Source organism: Ambystoma mexicanum, chromosome 3q, assembly GCF_040938575.1.
Source record: "Ambystoma mexicanum isolate Mex_15411 chromosome 3q, UKY_AmexF1_1, whole genome shotgun sequence".
Taxonomy (NCBI): domain Eukaryota; kingdom Metazoa; phylum Chordata; class Amphibia; order Caudata; family Ambystomatidae; genus Ambystoma; species Ambystoma mexicanum.
Genome location: NC_090926.1, coordinates 1,234,451,850 through 1,234,473,883, shown reverse-complemented (window position 1 = coordinate 1,234,473,883; position 22,034 = coordinate 1,234,451,850). Strand labels below are relative to the sequence as shown.

Below are 22,034 nucleotides of genomic sequence, written 5' to 3'. Positions count from 1 at the left end.
TGCAAGTTGAACATAAATCACAGCAACAAGCACATGCATGGATGGGATTAATAAAGTGCCAATCTAGCTGGGAAGCAATGGAGCGCAGTAGATAGGCGCGCCACCAGTGGGTTATGGGTAGGCTGGAGGGTTATCTCACTGAGCTATCTGATAGGATATAGACCACGGCTAGGCTATGCGTTTCCCGCGGCTCTCCAGATGTTTTGGAGTACAATTTCCAGGGTCCCTCACTGTTGCTATGCTGACTAGAGCTGCTGGGAGTTGAAGTCCAAAACATCTGGAGAGCCAAAGGTTGTAAACTCCTGCCCAAGACCAAAAAGCTCTCTTCTGTTTCGGCTGGCCAGATGTTTAAAAGTGAACGTGTACAAAAAGATTCCAGGCGGCACGACCTGGCTGAAAAAACACTATTTTCTCGTGGTTGGTACCCAACATGAGAAGTGCAAAAGGAACTGTGGAGTTGGCACGCCTTAAAGGTTATGATTGGTTATTTATAACCGCTTAATACCCGAAGTTTCTAAGCGCGGACCCGGGGATCGAACACGACGCAGTTGCTCTGCGTCGTCTTGCTTCCAAGGCCAGCGCGCCCCTGAGCTATCCCCCCTCGCCCCGCAGACAAGAAAGAAGTCCATTGCAGACAGAACACTACTTTTGTGTTATGTAGAGGGACAGAAGGACAGTCTTTGGGGATTTTAGTAGGATGAGCTGCCATTTTGTAAGGTCACTGTTACCACAGCATGCCAGAGCCATCCACTGTTCTGTGCTTGATCGTATAGACCAGGAATCTGCAGCCTTTGACTATCCAGATGTTTTGGACTACAACTCCCATCAGTGCTAGTCTGCAGAGTCAATGTGTAGGGATCATGGGAGTCCTAGTCCAAAATGACTGGAGGATCGCAGCTTGCAGACCTCTGATATAGACTGTGCACTCAACGCTTAATTTCCATTCACCGTGGAAGGAGAAAGGCTGAGCCCCCTCCCCTGGGATTCGACCATGTGACCTGGAGGCTACACAAAGTGCTGCGATATCATGGGTACACATACTGCCTCATGACTGATTCCCCAGGTTCAAGAGCCACAGGAACAACTGCTATGAGTACCCAATATAATGATATTCAATGTATGGACCTCAGAATGATGAAAGGCTGAGTCCCCTCCCTGGGAGTCGAACGTGTCCGTTGTAGGTTATGCACACATCTGTGCAGCAATGACACTAATAATACTTGCTACTGATATAGCACCTCTTGGCCGATTACTCATGCTTCTAAGTGCTGTAGTAATAGCTCCTAATATCAATTTTAATGGCACTCAATGTGTGGACCTTGGAAGGATGAAAGGCTGAGGTGGGCCTGCCTGGGTTTCAAACCTGTGTCCTGCAGGACACCCTGATAACTCTGCTGAGCCACCAACCTAACTTGCTTGGTTTCAGACATTCCTGCGCCGCAGGCACATTTCCCGACTGAGCTATCTTCTCAGCTTTCAAACCTATGACCTGCCGGTTACACGCGGATCTCCGCGGCGGACACGCAACCCGTTGGGCTGTCTCCGCTGGGCAGTTTATTTTACAGCCGAGCCCTCCTGGAGGCCTTTGGATTGGGGCAGGGCTTACTGAGGGAGTTTACCAGCAGCAGAGGAGGGGAGAGGAAGGAAACGGGCCTCTTCCGCATCCCACTTTCTGGAATTATTTCGAGTCAGCCTGCTCCCCTCCCCCATATGCTTAACTCGCTTCCTGTTTTTTTTTCTCCGCGATAATAATAATGTTTGAGCTTTGACCTTCGGACCCCAACATTGTCTGCCCGTCGCCACACCCCTCCTTAGTGGGCAGAGAAAGTTGCACAGCAATCCGGCCGCCCTGCTCTGTTCTGGCAGCATGTAGGAGGCCTGGCGCATGGTGGGACCTTGGGAAGTTCCCAGTAACTTGATACAAGGCTGCGAGGCGTGGAGCAGATTCCGCGGCCAGCGAGGGCCAGTACCTACGAAAGGCCAGTACTAGGGCTGGGGCAGAGTCGGTCACTCGGTCCCATTCTTCGCATGTCAGGCCACTGCCTCGGTGGTTCTGGGAGAACGCCGGCACATGTCGGATGTGTGCCACCGTGGGTGCCAGGCTGGCATGTGGCTGCGGCACTGTCTTTCTCAGGGCAGGCCAGTGCTTGCTAGCGAGACTGCTTCATATCGCTGGCCTGTGCCTCTGTGGGGCGCCGGTGACACAGGACAGTGCCTACGGGAAGGATGGCGTGGCTGGGACGGTGCCCGGCACATGCCAGGCGGGCAGCATCTGGGCGTGTGAGGCACAGTCAGTCACAGTGCAGGCTGGGTGACTGGCTCGCCTGGTGGTGCCCCTCAAGGCCAGGAGATAAGGAAGAGTTGGGCCCATGGAGGCCAGGCACCTTGGGTGGTTGAGAGGGCTGGGAAGAGTCAGTCACCCATGAGACTGGACCTCTGAAGGCTGGCGTGGCTGGGACAGAGCAGGGGCACGTGCCAGGTTGGCGTTTCTAGTGGCATAAGATGGACGTGTGGAGGGCCAGTGCCATCTTAACCACTTTTGGGGCCCTGGGCACGGACATTTTTGGGGCCCCCCTCCACCAAACCAAAGGAATTAAGTGATCAAGAATATCTGATCGCACCCCCAGCCCCTCGTCCTGTTCACAACCTATAAGTTGATATGCTGCATTCAAAATAAGCACGTATACTCCCTTTAAGTCACCTTACCCTCTTCAGTCTTGCTCTAATCAGAATAATAAACAAGTAGCATTTGAAGGCCAACATTAGCAGTCTACGAAGAGGTCACTTCTGTTCTAGTATAGATGCAGGATGCTTTTTTATCAATAGCATCCAGGAAGGTATGCAGCCTGTAGTATTAATGCATGACCGTATGTAAAATGTACATGTAACCCAGAATAGACAGAACGCTATATAGAGCACTATATAAATGCCAAATAACAAAACATGAAAACTCACATTAGCTGCCTGACAGAATGCAAAAGTGCTCAAGCATGGAGAGGAGACCAATTGCAGGGAAGGAGAAATATGCACACACCATGGCATGGATAGTGGATGCAGACTAGAAACTACCAGGATGGAGTCTGTATCCAGACACCAGACGCCACTAAGAAGTGGGATATGGTTTTCAAATAGTGTTGCCACGAGACATCAAAGGAACAAGTACTCTGGTGTACAATATATCAATGCTCACTATAATAGTGGAAGGAACACTATAGCCTGTGAACCTATGAGAGAAGCTTTTATGAAGAGCATGCCCTGCGAAGGAATTCACTCTGATGGGCTGACAATTTTGAAAGGTTTAGGGACTGGCAATTTCGAGAGGTTCGGCAATACAAGATTAAATGAGATGCCCAGGATCACACATTGGTTAAGGAGTGGATTTTTGCCAACTCTTCAATTTCTGCATTTGAACACTATCTTTTCCAGTTCTTATCATGAACTAAAACAATGGGGGTCACTACGACCCAGGCGTTAAGGGGTTAATGGCGCCGTAAAAGGTTGCGGCACCGTTAACCCTTTAACGCCTTACTACGAGGTCCCTTTGCCGCTCCCGACCTTAACGGCTGGTCTGGACCAGCCATTAAGGTAGGGACCCGCAAAGGGACCTTGAAGGTAATTACAGTACCGCAATTTGCGGTACCGTAATTACCGTCTTCCCCTTTCCCATTGAGCCCTTTGGGGCAAAAATGGGAATGGGGAAGGGCCAATGGGGAATTACCGCCCCGCCAACCTTGGAAGGGGTGGTAATTCCCCGTTTCACATGGCGGAATCGTTAAGTTACCGGCGTTAACCATGGCGCTAATAGCGCCATTGGTTAACGCCGGGGTTGTAATGAGGGCCAATCACATTTTATAAAACTGACTTGGAAAGTACACAAATCGCATTACCAAACATGACCATTTATAAAAACAAAATATTATAGAAGGGTGTTATGCAAAATGGGAATGATTCTAGCTTCATTCTCTCCATCATAAAGGGAAGTATATAAGCATACCAATCGATGTGATTTACTACATTTAAACTGTTTTTTTTCTTTTGTATTTTAAAGCTTTAAATAGTTCCAAAACAGTGGCTTGTGACATTGTCATTTATAAACGTGAATAAAAACCTTTGACTTTTACACACAAAAAACGTTTTTTTGTGTCAAACGAGCAGACCTTAAAATATGCTTGCCCGAGACCTGCAACATCTGGTCTGCTCTCTTCTGTCTACCACCCCTTCCAGTCAAATGACCTACATAAGAAGAACGATCAACTAATGGGCTAAACAATGACACCAGCCTGCAAGGAGGCAAACCTCACATAAAACAGCACAGTAATGTAAAAGATATTAGATGATTTGACCCGGAGCACTGTATCGCCTGCTGACAAAGTCAGGATACAAGCATGAACACTTTTGTTCCATAGTCTTGAATTTGGATACTTATTCACCTCTTGGACTAACAGTTTATGCTCATTGTTGGAGGTGATTGCCTAGGTTTTACAACACCCCATCTGAACAAACCAATTTCTAGACCTTCACCATACAGATGATATGTTAGTTTTTATAGCAACCCCTATCTGGTGCAGAGTTAGGCAGAATCCTATGCAGTTCCCTTAGGGAGCACTACAGAAGATTAAGACTACGGCTTTATGCAATAAATCCCCTTTGGTATCAGTCTGTACCACAACGATTTAGTTGGTAGCTGTGGCTGAGCAGTGAGATTTATCTCAAGAGGGAGATGAGCAGTATTCAGGGTTTACACAATAGGACTACAGGAAACACTGACCAAAGCTTTGTGTCAAAAATAATATATATATTTATTTTACACACTCTTAAGTTCACACACAAATCACTATCATTAAAGCAAGTTAAAACAGTCAAGAAAAGTATACACAATTCCCTATTTAAATTGTAGACAAGTTTGAGCAAGAGTGAAAACTGAGCAAAACGGCACAGTATAAACCAAGCAGAAATGGCACTCTAACAATTTCTTCAGAGGGAGGGAAAGGAAAGGTCATACAGGGTTAGACTCATAAACACACCAGCAACACTTCCCAATTGGATTGTGAACAAGTTAGGCAAGGCAGTACTTTAGCATAAACAATACTTAGGTGAAAACCAAGCAAAATGGCACTTCAACAATATAGAAAGGCGAAGGAAAGGTGGTTATAAGAGTTTAGGTGCACCAACACATTTCTTAGTGAAAAGCAATCTAGAGAAGGCAGTTGTAACAGATTTAGACAGAGTCAATAGGCCTGTGCCAGAGTTAGTAGTACAAGGCAAACTGCCTAGGATCAACCAGTTCTAGTAGCTACAGTCAAGTCTTTGTTTAACGATTTGAAAAGGCAGTTGCAGAAGGTGAAAGAATAATGTTAGACGAAAGGGGCGGCCAGCCCAGAAGGTAATTAAAGGATTTAAAACACCTTTAGCAGTACCCAGCGAAACGGGAGGCCTGGCGGAAACAATGTACCTTGAAAGTGAAAGAGGCTCCTGCGATGGCGGTAGTTCCTGCAGTTCGGGAGATCCAGCAGAGGAAGAGAGGCTCTTGTCGCAGAGGAAGGTTCGAGTTACTGCACTGCCCAGGGATGAAGCCAGTCGCGGTGCTGCCAAAACAAAATAAAAGGTACGCTCCTTTAAATCGCGGTCGTGGTGGACGGTTGCCTGGCTATCCGGTCTCCTAGTGCTGGGCACTGGCAATTCGACCAAGGCAGGTCCTGGAAGGTGATTGGCGAACTGGTTGGCCCCACCAGCTCAAGGGAAGAAGTCTCTTGCAGGTCAAGATCTTCTCGAGTCGTTGGGGAAAAGTGGTGAGGATCTGCAGCAGGGCTTCACCGGTGGTTCAGTTGTTGCAGATGTCTTCAGCTTCTCTCCTCTTCGGGTTTCTTAGTTCCAGGGGCGACGTCTTGTCCTCCAGCCCTCAGAGCCCTGCTTTTATGCAGAAGAACCCCCATTCATACAGCCTAGCTGTCGCTCACACAGTGGGGTGGCTATCCTGGCGGGATAACCCCCCAGCTATCAGGGCAGAGTGCGACTTGGTTTGCCGAGGTAACCCTGTCCAGGGTGCCTATTCCCTCTCCCACACATCCTGCCTACCACAGACTCAGTGGCGCCGAAAGGAGGGCTTCTATGCAGAAGCCCGCCAAAAGGACGAACTAAGGATCCCCGACCTGGGTTAGGATTTCAGAGAAAGACACGAGAAAGAAATATTATCAAAGATCTGGCAATAAAAACCTACCGGAGCAAAGTTAATATTAAAATAAACCGGCGGTATGTTAGAGGCTGTCAGTAAAAGTGGTAGCATCGAACAATGGGAAAATCCCATAGGAAAATATTTGCGGTTGAATATTTACGGTAGTAACCACTGCCACCAGCTAGAAACTTTGGAGAGGGGGACAGTATGGAACCCCCTCGAAAATGAACATCAGTGAAAAACTATTAACCCTTTCCAGTACTTCCATAGTAAGATGGGTTGTACTGGTTTTGTTCATAACTATTGACTAGTAAAGCCAATGGGGACTTTACAGGCCCTGGGAGACAGTAGTCAGTCCCAGGGTAGGGAGTCTATGTTTGGGGGTCACTATGATACCCCTGTGGTACTGCACTGAGGGTGCTGTGTAACACACGTGTAAAAAGATGATACCCATGGGGGTGAGAAAAACTCCATGGACCATAAGCATACAAGATAGCCTAAAACACACATCAGCAACATGTCTAAGAGTGGGGAAAAAGAGTCTCACTCTTAGCAGGAGAAACAAATAAACCCCTCAAATCCAGCAAAGCTGTTGGGGGACTCTATAGGTAAGGGAAATTAGCCTTAGAAGAGAACTCTCCCTAACATGCAGGTACATTGCTGATAATAGCACCTGTTGTGCTATAAAACCAAGTACATATGCAGGTAGGTTTATAAACTTCAAACATAGGAAAGGCTCAGCCAGCTTTGCTGGAATGTGCTATTCTAATCTTGTATATGAACACATATCTCTGCAATCAGTGCTTGGCACACTGAGCTAACTTCTAAACAATTGTGGCATTCAATGTATTAATATGCATTTCAACTTTAGCTATTGCACATGATAAACATAATTCCCACAGGAAGGAAAGAATGCCACAGAGTTGTGCCGTTAGGAACACACAAACTATGTATACCACAGTGAACACAGAAGGCATTACATGATGCATTGATCAGGACAGAATGTACTTGTCAAAACAGACAGGCAATGGGCTTAGAACCTCAGCGGCATGCCATAACATATCCTCACACGTGCTATTTAAGTCTGGTGAACAATGGAATCTAACTTCTTTAGACCATTCCCCTTGTGGGGCGCCCTCTAAGTTGGGGGCCCTGGGCAAGTGCCCTTTTTGCCCTCCCATAAAAACGTCTCTGTGGAGGGCTGGCGTGACTGATTGGCAGTTCATCATATATATATGGGCAGTACACGGAGCTGGGGCGGAGTCAGTCACGTGTCAGGCCAGTGCCGCCCACTGGAATTGTGGGTCGATGCTGGCGGGTCCTGCTCACCTCCTGAGCAGGACAGGACACAGAAGATAAACGGTGCTCTGGGCTGCGCAGTGAACGCATGCCTGGCAATTCCTTCTGGCACCCATTTCAGTATTAGCAGCAGCTCTTTACTTGTGCATAAATAATAAGGGAATTGGGGTGTTTCCAGCCCCACAGCTGCAATTACTTACTCAAAATTCCTGCCTGCTTCCATGACGATCGCAGGGAGTCATGGGTAGTTTATTTGTAAACAAAGGGTACACGCATTAGGCGTGATACAAACACAACCAGAAAATAAGTTTATTATTGCACGAAGTCGGGCCTTGGTAAAGAAATAGGAGGGTCAGCACGTGCATGGCAGGACAGTGAATGGGAGGCTACGAGGGGACAGGAGGCACCCCATCTTCACAAAACTGCACACGTGTTTAGTTTCAGACGCGCAGGGGACAGTTATGGGGGCTTTTAACAGAAAAGATCTTCTGTAGAATTTCCCTAGAACAAGGGTCTGCAATCTGCGGTTCTCCAGGTGTGTTGGACTACAACGCCCATGATAACTCCTTGACTATGCTGCAAAGGGCTGATGGGAGTTGTAGTCCAGAACATATGTAGTGCTAAAGGTTACAGAGCCCTGCCCATGAACGTGTGAGAAGAAACTGGATGCATCAACACCACCTTGGTTCAAGAATTCCATCAGCAAGAAAGGAAGTCACAAAAGAAAGCAGCTTATTAAAGCTGCGCTTATACCTATGAGGTCTTCTAGTTTAACACGACTGGGGCCGATGACTGGGCTACCATCGATGGAGGCAACGACTAGGGGCCCCAGGATGACTAGGTCCCGGATCCCAGCACTCCGACACCACTGATTCCGCCTAGAGACGTTTCACTGATGGAACGGATGAAGTGGATGGAACGGATGAAGTAGATAGAATGGATGAAGTGGATGGAACGGATTAAGCGGATGGAACGGATGAATGGAATGGATTGGAGTGGATGGAAAAGAAAGAGTGGATGGAACGGATGAAGTGGATGGAACGAATTAAGTGGATGGAACGGATGAAGTAGATCGAACGGATGAAGTGGATGGAACGGATGAAGTGGATGGAACGGATAAAGTGGATGGAACAGATGAAGAGAATGGAATGGATGAAGCGGATAGAACGGACGGAGTGGATCGAATGGACAGAGTGGATAGAACGGATGGAGTGGATGGAGCGGATGGAACGGATGAAGCGGATGGAACGGACAAATGGAACGGATTGGAGTGGATGGAGTGGATGGACGATGGCGTAGATGGAAAAAGGATGGAAAGGATGGAGCGGAAAGGATAGAGTGAATGGATGGAGTGGATGGAACGGATGAAGTGGATGGAACGGATGGAACGGATGGAACGATTGAAGCGGATGGAACGGTAGGAATGGATGAAGTGGATGGAATGGATGAAGTGGATGGTACGGATGAATGGAACGGATTGGAGTAGATGGGAAAAAAAAGAGTGGACAGAACGGATGAAGTGGGGGCGGAACGGATGAAGTGGATGGAACGGATGAAGTGGGCGGAACGGATGAAGTGGGCGGAACGGATGAAGTGGGCGGAACGGATGAAGTGGGCGGCACGGATGAAGTGGGCGGCACGGATGAAGTGGGCGGCACGGATGAAGTGGATGGAACGGATGAAGTGGACGGAACGGATTGAAGTGGATGGAGTAGATGGAAAAAGAAGGGAAATGATGGAAAGGATGGAGCGGATGGAGCAGAAAGGATAGAGTGATTGGATGGAGTGGATGGAACGGATGGAAAATGTGGATGGAGTGGATGAAAAGGATAGAGTGAATGGAGTGGATGGAAAGGACAGAGTGGATGGAGTGGATATATCTCTGTATATCTCTATCTCCTATTTATGCTATGTACCTGTATCCACATGTTATCTGTATCACATGTTTACCCTATCCATCCTGTCGCTTTATATACGCATGCTGCTATGTACGTCCCCTGTCCTGCTCTCATGCTTGGTCGCAGGCACTTTACTGATAACCACCATATCACACTACTAAGCTTCCTCTCTCCTATACACCATCATTCAACTAGAACACAGCTATACTATGACACATTCGGCCTACCTGTTCTCATACTAACATGACCCCACGGACACCTCATCATCCCAATAAAACACAGCTAGCTGAGCACATACCGGCTAGCTTAGGCGTCTCCTCAGGTCTAACGCAGCCAGAACTCAGTCTGGGTGTCCACCTTCCAGACTGAACACATCCAACTGATTTCCTCAGCACCACACCTACTACTAAGAAGCAGCTATCATGCAACAACCACACCAGCTGCACACATATCCGGTGCGCCCACGCTCCATATGACACTCTCTCCCTCTCTCTCTATTGACTTGAACTGTGGTTCCTGAGGGCGTTCAACCCACCAGCGCTTCAAGGTCATACCAATGATACGTAAGGCGCTATATAAATGCCAAGTAACATAACATAACATGCAAAGAAAAGTAGGTTTGAATTGTGGGACTTGTAGTTTTGCATTCAGGATGTGGAAATACAGCTACAATAATGCTTTTTAACTTAGCACGTTCATATCAGGCTTTCCAATTGTCACTTTGCTGTCAGTGAATTATGCACTTTGCTAATTTACTCTATAAGACGGTGTGTTTGCATTTTATGAAAGTCAAAACAAATATTTCTACTAACTAAAGCCCGGACGGTATGTGGTCAAGGGCCTTAATTGCAAAGTGGGTAACAATCCTTGCTTTACTGCTTAACCAAAGTGTGCGACCCTGGCAAATAATGCAACCTCGCGGTGACCACTGCAAAATGAGAGGCCTTAGAAGGGATTCACTCACAGTGTAGCAGATTTAACCATTAAATGAAAACATGGTGTTCTCCTGTACTCCTCTGTTGGTGACTCCCAAGACTGTCGGTCCTGCATTACTTGATTTGACAGGCAGATTCATATTATCAGCATCCCATCAGTGCAACACGGGTTCTTTGTTATGTTATTATGCATTTGTATAGTGCCTTGTATACCATTGGTATGATCTATTTATTTATTCACGTTTGTTAAGCACACAGCAGCCCGTAGGCATTGTGGTGCTGGTTACAGTAGATGTTAATAGCTTAGTCTACAGTCTACAGTCTTAGTATACAGTCACATATCAAATACAGAAGGAAGTGGCATTGTGGCGCTTGCTACAATAATTGCAGAAAACCTATCTGCAGGTAATGTACAGACATGAGCTATCAGCTAATGGAAGAGTGCAGTTTTTAGGTTTTTGCGGACGGCGTGGAGAGAGGTTTCCGCTCTAAGGGCTGTAGGTAGTGTGTTCCATAGCTTAGGTGCCAGATAAGGGAATCCTATTCCTCCTGCCTTAGCCCTGGAGATTCGCGGCACTGTAAGTTGGTTGGTATACCCTATTCTTGTGGGTCTTGTAGACTGTGGTCTAGCTAGAGTGTCCGATAGGTAAGAGGGTGCGGTCAGGTTGATGCATTTGTGTGCGGTGGAGAGAATCTTGAAAGTGATTCGGTCTTTAACTGGTAGCCAGTGTACATTTTTTCTTGCTTGAGAGATGTGTTCTCTTTTAGGAATACTGAGAGTTGCTCTGAGAGAGTTGTTTTGTGTGGTTTGGAGTCTGGCTAGGTTTGTTTTGATGTACCAGCTAGGAGGGAATTGCAATAATCCAATTTGGCTCCTATGGTGGCTCTAGAAATGGAGAGGCAGTTGTCTTTGGTTAGAAATGGCTTTATGGCATTGATCAGTTTGGTACTCAAGAGGAGGCCGATACAATGGCGCTAACTTGTTTATCCATAGATAGTGTAGCATCAATGTGGACTCCGAGCGTTTTAACTGAGGATAGGACTGGGATGACACAGTTGTCAATGCAGAAGTTTAGATAGGTCAGATCCAATTTGGCTAGCGTGGATTTTTGACCAAGAATGAGGATTTCAGTTTTTATCCCCGTTGAGGCATAAGCCATTCGTGGCCATCCAGGCTTGGATTGTAGAGTAAATTTGTTGAAGGGTTGAGGCATGTTGGAGATAGCTCCCAGTGAGGGGAAGGAGCACCTGGGTGTCATCAGCATAGTTTGTGTATGTGATCCCAAGTGCATCCAGTTTATCAAAAAGAAGCTTTGCAAATAGGTTATAAAGCGTGGGGGCGGTACAAGATCCCTGGGGGACACCACAGTGTATGATAGTGGGCTGTGCGTTGGCTATATTGGAGAACACTTTCATGGCTCTGCCTTCTAAGAAGGAAGTGATCCAGGTTGCTGCGTGATTGGAGAAGTGCGCTGCATGCTTGAGGTGGTTGTTGAGAGTGATATGGTCGACGAGATCAAACGCTGCTGAGAGATCTAGGAGCAGAAGTAGGGCAGGCTTGCCCTTATCAAGGCTGGTGGTGATTTGGTTTTTAAGGTCTAGTAAGGCGGTTTCCGTTCCGTGTCCTTTGCAGAACCCCGATTGTCTCTTTCCTAGGATTGCGTTGGTTTTGAGGTACAGTTGGATTTGTCTGTGGGCAGAAATGGGACTGTTATTATGGGTCTGTAGTTATTAGGTTTGGAGGGGTCTAGTGTAGTTTTTTTTAGGAGTGGACGTACCCAAGCTTCTTTGAGGCATTCGGGGACTATGCCTGTTTTGAATGAGGCATTTATAAAAGCGGTGATAAGAGGAGCGAGTTGCTCAGCGCTTTCTTTGATGATTTTGGGGGGGCATACATCAGCCTTGCATAGCGAGGGTTTGAGATGTTTAAGAATGTCTAAAACATCTGCCTCATATATTTCAGAGAAGGAGAATTTAGGAGGGTTAATACCTGAGAGTTTGTGATGGGTTTGCTTCTGGAGGTTCTGTTTAGGTAATGCTTTGTAATGGTCTGAGATTTTGTTCTGAAGGAGGTCTATTATTCTTAGCATAGCAGCTTGTATGCTGGAGCACCATGCTTCATCTTTAACGATTTCGTCAGTGCAAGTGGGAGGTACTGTTAGTTCCTTAAAGATGGTAAAGAGTTCTTTAGTTTGAGAGTTGGCCAAGGAGATTCTATTGTTGTAAGCTCCCGATTTAGCTTTGAATATGGAGTCTTTGTATTTTTTTGCAATGGATCGGAAGATATCTTTGGTGGTGTCACAGGGATTAGCCTGCCAGGTTTTTAGCACCTGCCGTTTGGAGTTGCGCAGATTTAGGAGCTCTTCTGTGAACCAGGAATTGGAGTGGAATGATTTCTTTCCTTTTTTTATTTTCTAACGGAGCGACCTCAAAGCACTGTGGGCTGAACGCCCTCGGGTCAGTGGAGAGAGTAGGGTAGTAAATAGCACTTGGGTCCACGCAGTATGTGTGCAGCCAGTGCGCTTTACGTGGTGTGTAACTGCTTTTTAATGCTAGGCATGGTGCAGCGGTTGTGTGAGATCAGTATAATGTGTGCAGCAAGGCTGTTGACCTCCGAGTCTGCATTTTGACAGTGGTAGAAATTGTGTACGAGATGTGTGCAGTTAGGCCGATTTAGAGTATAGCTGCGTTATAAAGAGTATTGAAGTGCTCATAGTGGTGTCTAGGTATGTGTGCAGCTAGGCCGAAAGTGATCGAGGGGTATAGCGGCGTTCTATTATTTGTTGGTGTAGAGGAGAGAGTGAGCATATTGGTATGTGCGAGTGTTTGTGTGGATAGTTGGAAGACCCCTATTCCTGATGACCTTCGACTGCCTGCTGAGCTATACTAGAGGCAAGAGCATTGGTCCCCTCGAGAGAAATTCTCGGTCTTTCAAGGAGATTGTTCTGATTACTAGGTTTGAGGTTGTCCTTCCGTGCTTGGCAGTGTCATCGGTGTTGAGTTGCCCTATTCCTCATCTTTAATGGTCGATTCGATGACTGGTGTTCATTTGACCCAAGGTGCATTATCAGCGGCTATGGTCATCCCTGTGGTTCGATGAGTCTGCACTTGCTAGTTGGATGACATCTTTACAGTGTGCATTGCCTCTGTGTTGCAGACTGAGTGCAGCAGAACCGATATTAATGTCCTTCCTCCCCCGCCCCTCCTGTTGCTGCCAAATAGCAGAGTTGCTTGGGCCGGGTAGAACTCTGCCCCACAGGAGAACGAGTGAAGCTCTTTGCTATGCCCTCATATGCGATTTTCTGGAGTCCTGCACAGCAAAACTTCTACCTTTTTCGTGTTTCCTTGGCACTTCAAGAGGAGCGGTACGGGACTAACATAGAGCAGAGGAGGGAGGGCCACGTTGTTTTGTCTTAGTGTTGTGTGTAGATCAGAAACATCAGGGCTCTCAGTGGCGTGTACATTTTATATATTTTGTGAGCTGTCTGGAGCAGTGGTTATTGTGCGCTTCAGGTTGAGAAAGTACATTGGGTGGTTGTCTGTTGTGTCTGCTAGAGTGGTGAGAGTTGTCTGTGTTGGGTTAGTGTGGTGTGAAAACGACACAAGTCTTTAGGTGGTATGCATTGTATGACACTACCTTGTGTTGTTTCGATGCTGGCGTTGAGTCCAGATACTTGCTGGTAATCATCATTACTCCTAGTCCTACTCTTCCTCGTCACAGTACTGATGCTCCTCAGACCCCCACACCCCCAGCAACTGGGGACACGCTTTTACATTTTGGAAACATCACAGTTGGCCATATTTATTTGTTGAGCTCCATGCTAAGTATACTTTCCCCAGCCTTTATGACTTGTTATGCTATATTAAGTGATGATAGGCGAGCTCAACCTATGCCACATGACATCATGCCGGGCCCACAATGTGTACTCGGTTGCCTGCGGTCTCTCTTCTGATATCGCAAAGAGACGCCCACCGTAGCGACACACTGGCTTATATAGCGGCAGGCAAAGACATCTGCACACCACATGCCAAGAACAGCCTTACCATGCTAGCCGTGCCAACATGCATGTGCATTTCGTCCTTCAATCTTATCATGCTTACAGGCGGTGTCAGTGGCCAGATGTGCTTTAAATTGCACCATTTTCTGCTAACTCGACACTCGCTTATACAGACATTCCTTGGTGGGGGAATATACTCAACACACATAAAAATGCCCCTGCCCCACACACAAGGTAGCCCCTGGTCCAGATGCGCCCCTGGACCAGCGCCTATAAATGGCTGGTAGTGCTGGGTCAGAGTCTGTCGCACTGGCTGGCATGGTCCTACTCGACCTTCTTACTTGCTGCTTGTCAGCGGCATGGGCTTCTTAAGCACCCCCTCCCCCCCGCTGCCCCAGAGGCGTGTTAGCCTTTGCTTGCATTGCGCAACAACAGAGGGGGGAACATGTGATTGGCCAGTGAGGTACTGACGTCAAGCATCTGTGTGCCGAATGCCATGTCCTCATCAAGACTTGTATCTAACTTTTCCCACGGTTAAATGACCGTCCACGGGGAGTCCTTACACGTAGACCCCTTTCCCCACCTAGAACTCGGAGCTCTCAACAAGGCTCCCACAACCATGCTTGAGAAGGCCAACCAGCGCTGCTTTGCTTGGAATTCTGGGATTTGTAGTTTTCTTTAAACGACATTTCCCAAAATACAAAGGGAAAAACACAGGACTTAATTACCTTATCCCTTGTACTAAGCTGTATGACTCCTTACTGCTCGCAGTCCTGATACCCTCGGGTCTGGCGAGCATAATACATTTCAAACAAACAAACAAACCTTCAACTTGGGAGCGGTCTACCCAACTGTCCCAGCTCTATATTGCTTGTCATCGTCGCCCTCCTAGGCTCTGAAGTAGCCAGCCTCCCGGAATCATGATAAGCCCGCCATAAAACCATCAAACACCTTCTGCAGCTTGCTAATCAAGCTGCAAAAGGGCGGGGCAAAGAGTCCTTTCCGGGTCATTAGCAAAACCACGGTACCTTCATCAGCCGCGCTGCTAAGTGTATACCGGAAGGAGGCGCGCGCGTGCCCCATAAGCCACCACTTTATTCAAAGGTCAGGAAAAGGGCTCGGAGGAGGGATGCGTGTAGCTATGAAGCGCTGTAGCCGCGGAGCAGCGAGTGAAGAAGGGCAGAGGGAAGAGCAACAATGCCAAAAGGAAAGAAAAAGAAAGAAGACAATGCATGTGTTTTGATGCCTGTTAAGCCAGAGCTTGCTTAGCTTTCTCCAACACACCTGCCTTTCTTTTGATGCTAAAATCAACACACAAGGGAGTATATCTGATCAACTGCCGCTTGCTTAGCATTACAGGGAAAAGAACCCGAGGACCAGAAGCGCTATAAGCTTCTCATAAGGTGGCATTTCACCTGAGCTTCATGCTGCTTACAATGTTCTTAAAAGGGGATTGTAAAAATCTACTTTGTTTATTTTATTTATATAGCGCGCCTGACCCAGAAATATCTGGGTGCTTTAGATGAAGGAAGTGGTTACATGATACAATTATACAGTGGTTACATGGTACAGTTATAAAAGACAGATTACAGACAATGAGATCAAATAAATGAAAAAGCGAGGGTAGGAGGAGAGCAGGGGAGGGTATGTGAAAGAACGGGAGAGAAGTATACATAAGGTAGGGGGGAGTAAAGAGTAGTTCCAGGAGTGAGGTAAGTGGTGTTAGTTTTTATTCAGTAACCATGTGAAGATGTGACTTGTGAATTTTTCAAAGGTTTGAATAGTTTTGATGTCCTGTGGAAGAGTGTTCCATAATTGGGCGGCTAGAACCGGGAAACTGGTTCCGCCTGCTCTTTTTAAGTTGTACCTGGGCACCACCAGGCAAAATGTGTTAGTAGATCTTGTGACTCTGGTAGACAGTTTCATGGTGAATTTGTCTGCGAGATATGGAGGGGCTTGGTGGTTCAAGGCTTTGTAGGTAAGGCAGATGGTTTTTAAGTCCATCGTTTCTTGTATGGAGAGCCATTTGTATAGCTTTCTGGTTGCTGATATGTGCGCTCTGGTATGTGCGTTCTGGTTGCTGATATGTGCGTTCTGGTTGCTGATATGTGCGCTCTTCTAGGTATGTTTAGCGCCGCTCTGAGCGCATTATTTTGCAGCACCTGTAGTTTATTAATGATGGATTTGTCGGCGCCTAAGTATAGGCCATTGCAGTCGTCCAGTTTGGACTGTATAAGTGCTCTGGCCAGTATGAGGCAACTGTTAGGAGACAGTAGGGGTCTACGAGCCCTGATCAGCTTGCCCGTGTAAGCGGTGGCTGAGGCAGTCATAGTAACCTGTTTGGTTACATTGGTGTAGGCATCGAGGTAGAAACCCAGGGTTTTTACATCTTTGGCAATGGGTATGTTGTCCCCATCGATGAGGATGCTATTGTAATTAGGACTGAGTTTCTGAAGGTTATTGGGTGAGACGACTAGGAGCAGCTCAGTCTTATCATCATTCAGGCAGAGGCCATGTGTGGCCATCCATGCCTGAATGATAGAGGAGACTTCATTAATCCTACAAACATCTGTGTCCTAGGTGATAGTGTTAGGAGTATCTTGGTGTAATCTGCATAGTTAGTGTAGTTGACACCCAGACGGTCCAATTTGTCGAATAGGGGCTTTGTAAAGATACTGTACAAAGTTCACGATACGCAGAAGCCTTGTGGGACACCACAGATGATGGGGATCGGATCAGCCGCATCTGTGGGTGAGAAGACCCTCATGGTTCTGTTCGTGAGGAAAGATTGTATCCATGTGACAGCGGAGTTGGAGAAATGAGCTGCCAATGACAGGTGGTCGCATAGGATTTTATGATCAACCAGATCAAAGGCTGCCGATAAGTCTAAGAGTCGTAGGATGGCACTTCTACCTTTGTCTTTTATTTCATCAATCTGGCTTTTGAGGTCAACAAGGGCAGTTTCCGTTCCATGTTGGGGTCTAAAGCCAGATTGACGAGTTCCTAGTAGTGGATTATTCTCTAGTTAGTCTTGAATTTGCAAGTAGGCAACTCTATCTAAGATTTTCAGTAAGAAGGGGACTGTGGTAATCGGTCTATAATTAGTAGGTATAGCCGGATCTAAAGTTTGTTTCTTGAGTAATGGGAGAACCCAAGATTGTTTCAGGTTGCTTGGGACTGAGTTGCTGGCAAAAGAAGCATTTATTCATTTGGTAATAAAAGGAGACAAATCTCTGGCTGCATGTTTTATAATCTGAGCCGGGCAACTGTCACCTTTACAGTTTGATGGTTTTATTGATGGTATAATTTTTTGTATCTCAGGTATGGATGCGTTGTTAAATTTGAATCCTAGGTTGAGGTGTGCAGTCGAGGGCAAGATTGGGCCGGTGAGATTGTCGGGAGTAAGTTGGAGAGGTTTGTCAGCGATTTTGGCCTGGAGCCCTGTGATTTTGTTGGAGAGAGCATTTTGAATGCTAGTGCGCATGGGCTTTTCCTTGGTGCAGGTATCTACCGGTGGATTAGGGTTTTCCAGTTCTTTTAGGATGTTGAATAATTCTTTAGTACTGGATCCTGCCTGATTTATTCTGACTTTGAAGGTTTCTTTTTTGGTGCGGAGTATCTCGCTTTTATAAGTAGCAGTGATATTAGTTAGGTTAATCTTATTTTCTATAGAGGGGGTTATTTTCCAAAGTGTCAAGTTTTCTTTTTCTGTACGTAATTATTTAAGTTCAGGGGTGAACCAGGAGTTCAAATATGCTCTAGGTTTACCTTTGCGCAGTTTTAGCGGGGCAATGGTGTCTGTGGCTTTGGTCATAGAGTCATTGTCGGTGTCAACCAACAGATTCAGGTCATTGGTGGCAGGTAGTACATTAAGAACGGGAATTACCAGAGGTATTATGGCCTCAGCTGTAATGTTGCATTTGTTCCTGGTCAGACAAGGAGGTGCAGTAGGGGGTTTCTTAGGCTCTGGGTTGTTGACATTGATTTCTAGGGATAGGAGATGATGATCAGTTCATACGAGTGGCGAGGAGTCCTTAAGGGTAATGTTACAGTTGAGGTCTGCTACCCAATCAAGTATCCTACCTTCCCCATGGGTGGGTTGGGTACTTATTTGTATAAAGCCTTGGTCTGATAGTGCATTGGCTAAGGAAGTGGCTGGAAGGTCATTGGGGTCGTTATAGCCAAGGTTGAAGTCACCTAGGATAATATTTTGTGGCAGGGGTTTGGTATTCTCAGCTACTAATGACGTAATGTCTTCTTTGAACGATCCGAGAGGACCCAGGGGCCTATATATTAGGTGGTTAGTGACAGTATTTTTAGGGGACATTTGGAGCTTAACTGAGAGGAGTTCACAGGATGTCAGAGGAGAAGACGTGGCTAGCCTCATGTCAAGGGTAGATTTAAAGATGATGGCTATTCCTCCTCTGCGAGCGTTGGGACTGTCAGCTCTCAGGATGGAATAGTTGTCAGGGATAGCTAGGGTGGGAGATGGGCCAGCTGCATCATGCAGCCAGGTTTCTGTCACGGCTAGAAAATCAAAGTTGTAAGTCAAAATGAGATCTGCGATTTCAATTGCATGGGCAACAAGGGGCCTGACATTTAGTAGTGCCCCTTTTTATAGGGTGGTTCTGGGTACCCTACTGGGTGTGGCTGGGGTTGTTGTCAACTAAGTTCTTTATCATATTATTATTATTATTATTATTATTATATTGGTGTGGGAATTGTTTCGCATGTGATTGGGATGGTTGGAGGCTGCACGCCGTTTCCTAGTGGTCTTAGTGTTAGTTTTGGCTGGCGGGTTGATGTTCATGGGAAGTCTGGTATCTATTCTGTTGTTTCGCTCTATTGTGTCAGAGTTGGTGGTAGGTGTGCCCATTTGCAGGTTAAATGCAGTGGGTGAGAACATAGACGTGCCATAATTAGGGTTGGGTATGGTTTGACATATCGTGCGAGATCTTAGGCGGTGATACCTGGTCATGCCAGAGATGGGATAAGAAAGGTTGTTTCCAGTGTTAGAGTGGAGCCGGGCATGCTCTGTAATGTGCAGCTTGGTGCATGTATTAGTATCATAGGTGAAGTCATTAGGGCTGGTTATGTAAGAGTGGTTGTTGTCTGGTGGAAATGGTGGCATGGAAGGCAGGAATGGAATGGGGAACGTGATAGGGTGATGCCAGGGGCAGACAAGTTTAGACAGTCAATTTTTGTAGGGTATATAGTGGTTGCCAAGGCATGGTACATTATCTTGCATAATGTAATAAGGGAACATGATTAAGAAAAGGTAGATTTGCATAGTGACAGCCACAAAGTAGGCTAGCAACAGCAGGATGGCTATTCCAAAAGTATGTACTAAGGCTAGCAACAGCAGGATAGGCTATTCCAATAGTATGTACTTAGGCTAGCAACAGCAGGATAAGCTATTCCAACAGTATGTACTAAGGCTAGCAACAGCAGGATAGGCTATTCCAACAGTATGTACTTAGGCTAGCAACAGCAGGATAAGCTATTCCAACAGTATTTACTTAGGCTAGCAACAGCAGGATAAGCTATTCCAACAGTATGTGAATGGCCAAAATCAGCAGGGTAGGCTAGCAACAGTATGTAATAGGGCTGGCAACAGCCAGAAAGGCTATTACACCCTTAGAGCAAAACATTTTCTGATGGTATAATCTGTTATCGTGATAGCAAGCACAGGGAGTGGAATACGTGCAGTGGGCTGGGTCACAAGAAGTTAGAAGCAATAAAAACAATAGGCGATTAAGCACAGAGGGAGGGATACGTACGGTAGGCTGGGACACAATTTGGCACAATGGGCGAGTTGTAAGAAGTATAGGCAGTGTCCTCAATAGGCTGTTTCATAATTGGTAGCATACTTAAAAATTGCACGTACTAGGCTGGGGCAGGGTGGTAGTGTTGAGGTTAGATATGCGAAAAATACAGTGGTAGTGTGATACAGTAGATAGATGGAGACCCACGTTAATATGGGAAGACCATGCATTTAAGAAATTGTTCTAATGTGTGAATCAGGCGATGAGAGGAATAGTTCTAGGGTGTGAATCGGGCGATGAAAGGAGGAGTAAGTCAATACCTTGGCAGTGGGGGCGAAATGGCTTTGCCTTGAAACTTAGGGCAGGCGACAAGCGGCGCCCACCGGCGAACAACGGCAAACAAACAAGGCCTTTTTCTCTGGCCGGCAGATGTTGTGCACTGAAAAGGAACCTTGGTTGCCTAGCAAACATGCCTTGAGGCTAGAGCCTCGCTTTCATGCCGCGCTGCACCCGACATTGCAGGGCCAGGCGGAAGAATAGCCTGAAGTCAGGCAGGCAAGGGACGCTTCGGATCAGGGCAGAGATCAGCAGGAGGGATAATGCATACAGGGTGCTGTCGTGCCGGATGCGCAGGGCAGGGGTTATGAATCCTCACCCTTGATGTGACCCCGATGCTTTAGCCGAAGATGAACGATCGAATGTTGGGCTGCTCTCAGCAGCAGCTCCGGGATGCTTGGCTTGGTCGATGCGGGCTAGGGCTCTTGCCCTCTCCCGCAGGTTGTCGCGGATACACTGGGGACAACGGCAAACAAACAAGGCCTTTTTCTCTGGCCTTCGTCTTCTGGCCGGCGTTTCCGCCTGCCGGCGGATGTTGTGCACTGAAAAGGAACTTTGGTTGCCTAGCAATCATGCCTTGAGGATAAAGCCTCGCTTTCATGCTGCGCTGCGCCCAACATTGCAGGGCCAGGCAGAAGAATAGGCCGAATGTAGCATGCCTGAAAGCTCACCACTTACTCAGCGGTGGCATTGGGGGAAATGTCTCTCTGAAAAATACTGCTGTTAATAACCCAGAAGGTGACCTACTTACTGAGTCAGAGGCTGCCTAGGATTCTGGGTCAACGAGATGACAATTCTTGTGTTGTTTGTTTATATATGATATGATATGATTGGTTATTTATAACATGCTTAATACCCAGCGGTTTCTAAGCACGGACCCAGGGATTGAACCTGTGTTGCTCTGTTTCATCTTGCTTCCAAGGCGAGCACGTTGCTGCTGAGAACCGCAGGAATCAGGGCGCAGTCAACATACACACATGGCCATGGACACTAGGGCCAGACAGTAAAAAATGGTTAGAAGGCTGGGGAAAGAAAGGCTAGGGGTAGAGTTATTCAAACAGCCAGGTTTTCAGTTGTTTCCTAAACGCTAAATGCCATTTCTCGAGGCACAGCACCAGAGGGAGTGCATTCCAGACTTGCAGCATCAGGACGTCGAAGGAATGCCCGCATCCTCTGGCTTCTTTTGCACATGGAACTTCCAATTGTCCTTGAGTACCTGATCGCAAGTGCCTGGAAGGAATAAAGATAAATAAAGATGTTAAAAGCAATTCATTCATTCATTTTGACATTTGTTATAGCGCATTTCACCATAATTATGGTCCCAATGAACTCTCGGTTTAATGCCCAAAGAGAGACCGAAGTCCAAACATTTGCGAAAGTTTGGGAGAAGCTATTATGCATGTGTGCATTTCAGCCATTAAAGCTATGCGAGGGAGGCCAAGACTCTGCTAGTCACCCATGACTAAAAGGAGTGTGAAAGGGTGCAGCAGAGGTACACTATCCTTAAGGTGGCCTGACAGATGAGTCACAGCTTGTTTACCATAATGGACACCTACAACAAGCAATTTCCTAAGGTGGCCTGACCGATGAGCCACAGCTTGTTTACCATCATGGACAATGGACCCCTACAA

General features: G+C 46.8%; 1 protein-coding gene and 1 long non-coding RNA gene across 2 annotated transcripts in view; one reads left to right on the top strand and one right to left on the bottom strand.

Annotated features, from left to right (window-relative positions):
- Positions 1-22,034, top strand: part of RGL3 (ral guanine nucleotide dissociation stimulator like 3) — a 577,979-nt gene that overhangs the window by 2,976 nt on the left and 552,969 nt on the right. The gene's annotated exons all lie outside the window — the stretch shown is intronic.
- Positions 15,765-22,034, bottom strand: part of LOC138447807 (uncharacterized) — a 172,046-nt gene continuing 165,776 nt past the window's right edge. The window contains exon 3 of the long non-coding RNA XR_011259955.1: positions 15,765-21,633. This is a non-coding gene — a long non-coding RNA (uncharacterized lncRNA). The remainder of the gene's footprint in view (positions 21,634-22,034) is intronic.